This window comes from Nicotiana sylvestris, chromosome 9 (assembly GCF_000393655.2).
Source record: "Nicotiana sylvestris chromosome 9, ASM39365v2, whole genome shotgun sequence".
Classification (NCBI taxonomy): Eukaryota; Viridiplantae; Streptophyta; class Magnoliopsida; order Solanales; family Solanaceae; genus Nicotiana; species Nicotiana sylvestris.
Genome location: NC_091065.1, coordinates 73,215,711 through 73,223,922, shown reverse-complemented (window position 1 = coordinate 73,223,922; position 8,212 = coordinate 73,215,711). Strand labels below are relative to the sequence as shown.

Sequence of the window (8,212 nt, the reverse complement as noted above, 5' to 3'; positions counted from 1 at the left end):
TGAATACGGGAAATATCCATGCCCTCCACCAAGGAGGCTGTCGTACACTCATTTATTAGATGTGGTCCCAACCCATTCACGAACATATGCACCCTATCACTCATCTCGGCCACCATATGGGGAGCATACCTTGCCAAAGAATCAAACTGCATACTGTACTCTCGCACACTCATATTACCTTGTCTAAGGTTCAAGAACTTATCAGCTCTAGCTCGTCGTATCTCAACTGGCAAGTAGTGACGAAGAAAGGCCTCAGAAAATTCCTTCCACACAGCTGGAGGAGGGTTCGGACCCCTGGATCTCTCCCAACTATCATACCAGAGAACCGCTAAATCCCGTAGCCGATAAGAAGCCAACTCTACTGCCTCTGTATCACTAACATGCATAACCCAAAGTGTACGATGAACCTGGTCAATAAAAGTCTGTGGGTCCTCCTTGGGGTCTGATCCGGTAAACACTGGAGGGTCTAAATTAATAAAATCACAAACTCTTGTACTAACTGGTTTCTCAGCAGCACCTGTATTCTGCCTCTGAGCCTGAGCAGCTACCAAGCTAGTCAATAACTGCAAAGCACTCTGCATATCCTTGTCTGGAGTGCCAGACGGAGGAACTGGAGGCGCTGGGTGCCTTCTAATACCCTCTGGAGGAGATGGAGTAGATGAGGTATGAGAGGGCATCTCACTTTGAGCCTCACTTTGTCCTGCTCTGACTTGGGGCACCTGAATGGTACCCTCTCCTGCTGCTGTATCAAGCCGTCTACTAATCGTTTGCTTCCTAGTCGAAGGCATCACGGAATAAAACAAGGTGAATATTAGAGACGGACACTTACGACTCAACTCTACGCACGATCTAGATTCAGGAAGAAGGTAACAACCCTAGATGTCATGTAGCCTCCTGATTATAAATGTGGCGCGCTACACATCCATAATCAAGACTCTACTAGACACGGCTCATAGACAACCCCTAGGACAGACTTGCTCTGATACCAAGTTTGTCACGACCCAAACTGAAGGGCCATGACTAGCACCCGACCACACTTGCCGAGCACCAACGTACATTTCATCTAACCTTCATTATTATCTTTTAAGGCTGACGAGATCAATATAAATGGTAGACCTAGATCATGGACAACCAGCAATAAAATATGACGGCATGAACATACATAGCAGGGGATGACCAGACAATCAAGAAACTACGTATAAGATATGAGCTACCTCGCTACTATGAAAGACTATACAACAAAAACTAGCCGACAAGGCATACCAAACTATACATGAGACGACACCTGTCTATGAGCCTCTAAAAGAACATAAGTGTTGCAACATAGCCGGAACAGGGCCCCGACATACCCATAATGTCTATAACAAAAATTGCATACCAAGACCAAGGCAAGTCCGGAGAAGGGATCTCGCCAATCACCGCTGAACTGGACAGTCTACTGTGGTGGGGGAGCTGCACCTGCCTGTCTATCAGGACCTGCAGCACGACATGCAGCGTCCACAAATAAAAGGACGTCAGTACGAATAAAGTACTGAGTATGTAAGGCAAGGAACCATAAATGCGATCAGTAATGTAAGCAAGGATAGAGAATATACAACCTGTAACATCTTAGTACCTCTGAGGGCTACTTACATGAAATGCATGATACATATGTATAAATACATAAACCTTTAAAGCATTCGCCTCTGTGGGCATCATCATCATCATATCGTACCCGGCCATAATAGGCTCGGTAGAATCGTACCCGGCCACGTGGAGCTCGGTAAAACCCAACTGATCAGTGGTTGCACAATAGGTGCCGTACCCGGCCAACTATAGCATGGCTCGGTAGAGTAAAATAGATACATATATATAATGCATGCTCGACTCATGGAATCACATTCTAAACCTTTCGGAGTGACGTAAGGTCGGTATCCTCTGTACACGTTATTAGGACTAAGTCTTCACTATGAACCTTATAAGATTCAGGAAGTATGAACAACATTGATAACATAAGAATAAGAGAAGCAACATGTATCAATCGTTCCATAAGAGGGAAAACAATGTAAGTACTGCTAGCTTCTAAGAGTAGAGTATCTTTGGAAGCTCGTTCATTACATTATGTACAATCGGAGTCGTGCAAAAGAAGGAAAGGGATAGCCTCACATACCTTGTATATACTTTCCCAATCTCAAGCTATGCAATTGTCAAAACTCCTTAGTCTACAATAAGAGAAACGATACTATCGTTATCATTTAAGCGTCATAACTATTATATATCGACCACAACCTATTTTACGATGAAACGGACAGCACCTCCCCTATATATATGACCTCACACCATTCAAAATAGTCACCAAACAGCCCAAACAACATCAATAATAAACATATTGAGCCTCCCAATATAGTCCACACACAGCCTAATCACTCCATACATACGACGACCACCATAGTCGTGTCAAACAATCTGGAAATGTTACGAATAACTATCAGCCCATAACCCTACATATATATGGTGTTTCCCCACACCCTTCCTCCTCCAAAACTCCACAAGATAGTAGTAAAATACGCAGCCCAACAACAACGCAAAACAGTCCACAAAACAATAACATTACTACCAAACCTTTCGATATATATCTCACAAGTTCTAGCTTCAATGGCTTAGCCGCAACTTGGATAATCTTAAATACATATAGAGTAAGAGGTTCCTTACCTTTATACAGAAAGAACAACTCCAATTTGACCTTAAATTTCCATGAAATATCCCTCCAATGCTGCCACAACAACCAAAAAGCGAAACTAGCGATCAATTAGTGTTTTTCGACACTAGAATCACTTTAGAAGGCTTGAAATCACCTAGGATTGATATTAAGAACATGAGGGAGTATTTACAGAACATAAACCCTTTAAAACAACCTCCCACACGAGCTGGAACAACACAAAAATGAGCAACAACAAGAAGAACAAGAGACTTACTAGCGCCACGGAATTCCCGACACTTGATTTGTGTTGTTTGCCCCTTTTTTGGGTCTTGAATCTTGAGAGAACCTTGAGAGGATGTTCCTAGGGTTCTAAGGTCTGAAAATAGTGAAAAGAAATGACTTAAAACGGGTTGTAGTCATCCTATATAGGTCCAAATATCTTAAACCGACTTAGTGGGCCCCATAGAGAGGTGCTTGGCACAGTCTCGCGAAAACGCGAATATCTCTCTACTCCGAGATCGTATCGATGAACGGTTTAATGCGTTGGAAACTAGACTCATAGATCTTTAATTTGGTTGGTAGATCACCCCGTAATTCCTTGTAAATTATGAGAAAAGATTAGAAACATTTGACCTAATGTTTAAGTAAAATTATGAACCTAAGTTGCGACAACTTTTGTCGACTTTTGTTTCATAACTCGTTTGACTTCAAGACTTATGATACGGATATTATATGATTAAAATACCTTAATAAATGACCTCTTGAGTGTATTAAGCACCGCTAGATTACCTAAAAATACGAGTTACAACATCCTTGATTCGTTTAACTTCTAATACTGGTTAATCACCCTTATACACTCTTGTATCACTTAAGACCAATAGGATTGACTTCTTATCATCTCAAAGATAATTCCTTCTTGGATTTATGTTAACTAATATATGGCATGAACTAACACATGCGGATATGGGTTGTAACACCCTCCCCCTTAGGAACATTCGTCCTCGAATGTAAGGGTTTATGGGGAGTTTAAATCATCGTGGATTCCAATGGAAATTTCCGATCAATTTTCCCCTATAAAATGGCCACTAGCAAAACTTGCAAGTAATTAAGCCCAACATATGGTTTCACAAGTCTACACAAAGCATTATGCGTATTTACATTATCTACATATCATCATTTTGTATTAAGGAGGAGTATTCTCAAATTATTGCTTACCTCATAGAGCCGTTTCTTCTTCCAATGTATCCTGTCTTCCACCAGCATCCTTGTTATCTTCATTCTGGAATAAGTAAGGGTATTTTAACTTCATCTCCTTTTCTGCTTCCCATGTCATTTCTTCCATATTTTTGTTCCTCCACAATACTTTGACGGAAGCTACATCTTTTGTTCTCAGCTTGCGGACTTGCCGATCTAATATCGCCACTGGCACTTCTTCATATGATAGGTCCTCTGTAACTTGTACATCTTTGATAGGGATGACTCGAGAAGGGTCTCCAATACATTTTCTCAACATAGATACATGGAATACCGGGTGGACAAATTCCAATTCTGATGGCAATTCTAACTCATAAGCAACCTGTCCAATCCGTCGAAGAATTTTATACGGCCCGATATACCTTGGACTCAGCTTACCTTTCTTCCCAAAACGCATAATACACTTCATTGGTGAGATCCTCAGGAAAACCCAATCACCAACCTCAAACTCTAGATCACGACGTCGGACATCAGAATAAGATTTTTGTCTGCTTTGTGTCGTCCTCAATCGCTCCTGTATCACTTTCACCTTCTCAATAGCTTGGTGAATCAAATCTGGCCCATATAATTCTGTTTCACCGACTTCGAACCATCCAACTGGTGATCTACATCTCCTCCCGTATAGTGCCTCGTATGGGGCCATTTTAATACTGGAATGGTAGCTATTGTTATAGGCGAATTCTATGAGTGGAAGATGATCATCCCAATTCCCCTTAAAATCTAGAACACATGCTCGTAGCATATCTTCCAGTGTCTGAATGGTACGTTCAGCCTGTCCGTCAGTCTGCGGATGAAATGCAGTGCTGAGATTTACTTGTGTGCCTAAACCCTTCTGGAAAGACCTCCAAAAGTTAGCCGTAAATTGAGCTCCTCGGTCTGATATAATAGATATGGGCACACCATGAAGCCTAACAATCTCCTTGATATACAACTTCGCATAATCTTCAGCCGTGTAAGTTGTCTTCACTGGCAGAAAATGGGCACATTTTGTAAGTCGATCAATTATCACCCAGATGGAGTCAAACTTATGATAAGAGCGAGGTAATCCAATAATGAAGTCCATATTAATCACCTCCCACTTCCAGGTCGGAATCTCTATATTTTGAAGCAATCCACCGGGTTTCTGATGTTCTATCTTTACTTGTTGACAATTGGGACACTGGGCTACAAATTCTGCAATAGACTTCTTCATATTATCCCACCAATACTGCTCCTTGACATCATGATACATCTTTGTCGAGCCGGGATGGATGGAATATCGGGATTGATGAATCTCATTCATAATCTTCTCTCGCAACCCTGCCACATTAGGCACACACAATCGGCTCTGGTATCTCAGTGCCCCATCTTTTCCGATCCTAAAAGCCATACTTTTACACTGTTGAATGCTTTCTCTTAATCGTACTAAGATAGGATCTTCATATTGTCGTGCTTTTACCTCGGCTACCAAAGATGATTCTGATGTATTCTGTACAGTAACACCTCCGTCATCAGAATCTAACAATCTGATTCTCATATTGGCTAGCTGATGAAGCTCTTTAATCAACCCCCATCTACCTGCCTCAATATGTACTAAGCTTCCCATTGATTTACGGCTGAGAGCGTCTGCCACAACATTGGCTTTACCGGGATGATACAATATCTCGACGTCGTAGTCTTTCAATAATTCAAGCCACCTACGCTGCCTCAAATTCAACTCTTTCTGCTTGAAGATGTATTGTAAACTCTTGTGATCTGTGTAGATGTCAACATGGACGCCGTATAAGTAGTGCCGCCATATCTTCAAAGCATATATTACTGCAGCCAATTCCAAATCATGGGTTGGATAATTCTTTTCATGCTTCTTCAATTGTCTTGATGCATAAGCAATCACATTCCCACGCTGCATCAATACGCACCCCAAACCTATACCTGAGGCATCACAATATACCACATAACCTTCTGTTCCTTCAGGAAGAGTGAGCACTGGTGCAGATGTCAATCGATTCTTCAACTCCTGAAAACTACGTTCACAAGTGTCAGACCACTGGAATTTGGTAGCTTTTTGTGTTAACTTAGTCAATGGTGATGATATAGAGGAAAATCCTTCTACAAACCGCCTATAATATCCTGCTAGCCCTAGGAAGCTGCGGACTTCTGATGGTGTTGTAGGTCTCGGCCAATTCTTTACTGCATCGATCTTCTGAGTGTCGACACTAATACCCTCATCAGATATCACATGGCCAAGGAATGCTACTGAGTTCAGCCAGAATTCACATTTGGAGAGCTTAGCATATAACTTACGATCCTGAAGCGTCTGACCCTCATATCGGGTAAAAGCTATTGCGACCCACTCTTCCTACCTTAGTGTAGTGTCGAGTTGGCAGCGATCAAGGCTGTAGAACCTTTAAGAAAAAAAACTTCATATTCTTGAAATTCTTGTCGTGCGAATTTGTTGATCCGAGTACTAAAATTCAGTTATTCTACTCTCTCACAAATGGCGAGGACACGCGCTACCGGTCAAGATTGACGGCCACCAGTACCACCAGTTGTGGCCACTAGAGGCCGAGGACGAGGTCATGGTCGCTGTAAGCACGTGATTTTTGCTTCACGAACAATCACTCCAAAAGAAATCAAAATAATTGCAAATGGCCTCGCCGTACAAATTTTCAATTTTTACGTGACATGTGCTGGTAGTCCTTTGTGTTTCTATTCATTTTTCATTGAATCTTATCAAACAAAATACAAAATAAGTATGTCGTGTGTAATCGGGCCGTAATTCGGTTTTTAAAAGAAAATTCACAAAATATGCAGCTTTTACTCTAGGCTGTGATTTAACCATTTTTAAAATTCTAATATGTGTGTGTTAATTATTGTAGGTGTTACCCAATATGTGTGTAAGTTTATTTTAATTTTTACATTGTTTTAGGAATTTTTGGTTAATTTGTTGAATAAAAAAAAGGAAAGGAAAATCGGTTTGGACCCCAAAATTAGGCCCAAAGCCAATGCAAGACACAACCCAAACCAGGCCTGCCCAGGCACGACCCTAAAACGACGTCGTATGAGCCGTTTGATCTGAGCCGTCCATCCAGGCCAATCCAACGGCCCAGGACCCCCTTTAGCAACCCATTCCCAAACCCGACCCAGAAATCAGTTCAACCCAACCCCTCACTTAAACCAAACGACCTCGTTTTAATATCAAACGACCCCGTCTCACCCTCACCATCGGATCCAAGCCGTTGAGATCATCTGATCTAACGGCCCAGATCCAATCCCCTACTCCGTATATAAGCCCTCCATCACACCCCACGACCCCCTATCCAAACCCCCCTTCACTCGTCTTCTTCACCAAACCCCGAACCCTATGAAACCCTAACGCCGCCCCCTTTTCCCTCGCCATTAAAGCCGGCGGCAAGGACGCCGTTGACCACCCCCTTGACACCCTGGATGCATCTCACCACCCCGAACCCAAATATGTTACCCCCTAGCCTCGAATCCTCCCCCACCTTCTCGAATCTTCATTTGAAGATTCGAGACAAGACTCGATCTATGCCAAACCACCCCAGATCCACACTGGACAATCCCCTGACTACCCTAGTGACCAAACCAAGCCTGGTTTGGTCCGAATCTACCCACAAATCCTAAAAAACCAAATCTAAGAATTCGAACCCTAGGACACAAAGAATCTTGGAATCTGACCGGCTTCAAAGGGGTTTGGGGTATAATAGACTTTTATCAAGGTGTTCTCGGTTGAGAACACCCCGATTAAAGCTTGTTCGGCCTCAAATGGTCAAACCTAAGTCAGACCTGGGTCGACTTTTGTTAAACACTTTCAGTAAGTTTTCCCTTTTCTTTTTTGTTTTGTTCGAATATTGATTGAGTTTGTTAGCATGTTTTGTTGTGATTGTTTGGTATTTCTGGTATTTTCATTCCAATTTCTTCCATATTTGTGAGGCCTTTTATTTGGCCGATTGTTTTCTGTGTATGTTTGAATACGTTCGGTGATATACATGCTCGATTAGATTAGTCGTCGCATAGATAACTCATATAGCCCCCCAATGTCGTGCAAGTTTGTCTGAAGCCCTTTGGGACCCTGTTCGTGTTGTTTATTTAATCGACTGATTAGTCCTTGTTATAATTAGTATAGTCGACTTGATAAACGTCGTCGATTAGTTTCCTAGGACTGAATGATCAAATATGCTAATGCGTACAACTTCACATGATTGAACGAACCTGTGTTGTTAATTGGATGTTTGACATTATCTGTGAATATTAATTTGTAACTGCTTTGTAAGCAAT

The 8,212-nt window shown here is 42.0% G+C and overlaps 1 long non-coding RNA gene across 1 annotated transcript; it reads right to left on the bottom strand.

Moving 5' to 3' along the window:
- Positions 1–1,062: 1,062 nt before the first annotated feature.
- On the bottom strand, positions 1,063–2,326 carry LOC138876838 (uncharacterized). The gene is made up of 3 exons (XR_011402114.1): positions 2,269–2,326; positions 2,150–2,201; positions 1,063–1,476 (listed from the first exon to the last, which is right to left on the bottom strand). It is a non-coding gene; the product is annotated as an uncharacterized lncRNA (long non-coding RNA).
- Between the last annotated feature and the right edge of the window lie 5,886 nt (positions 2,327–8,212).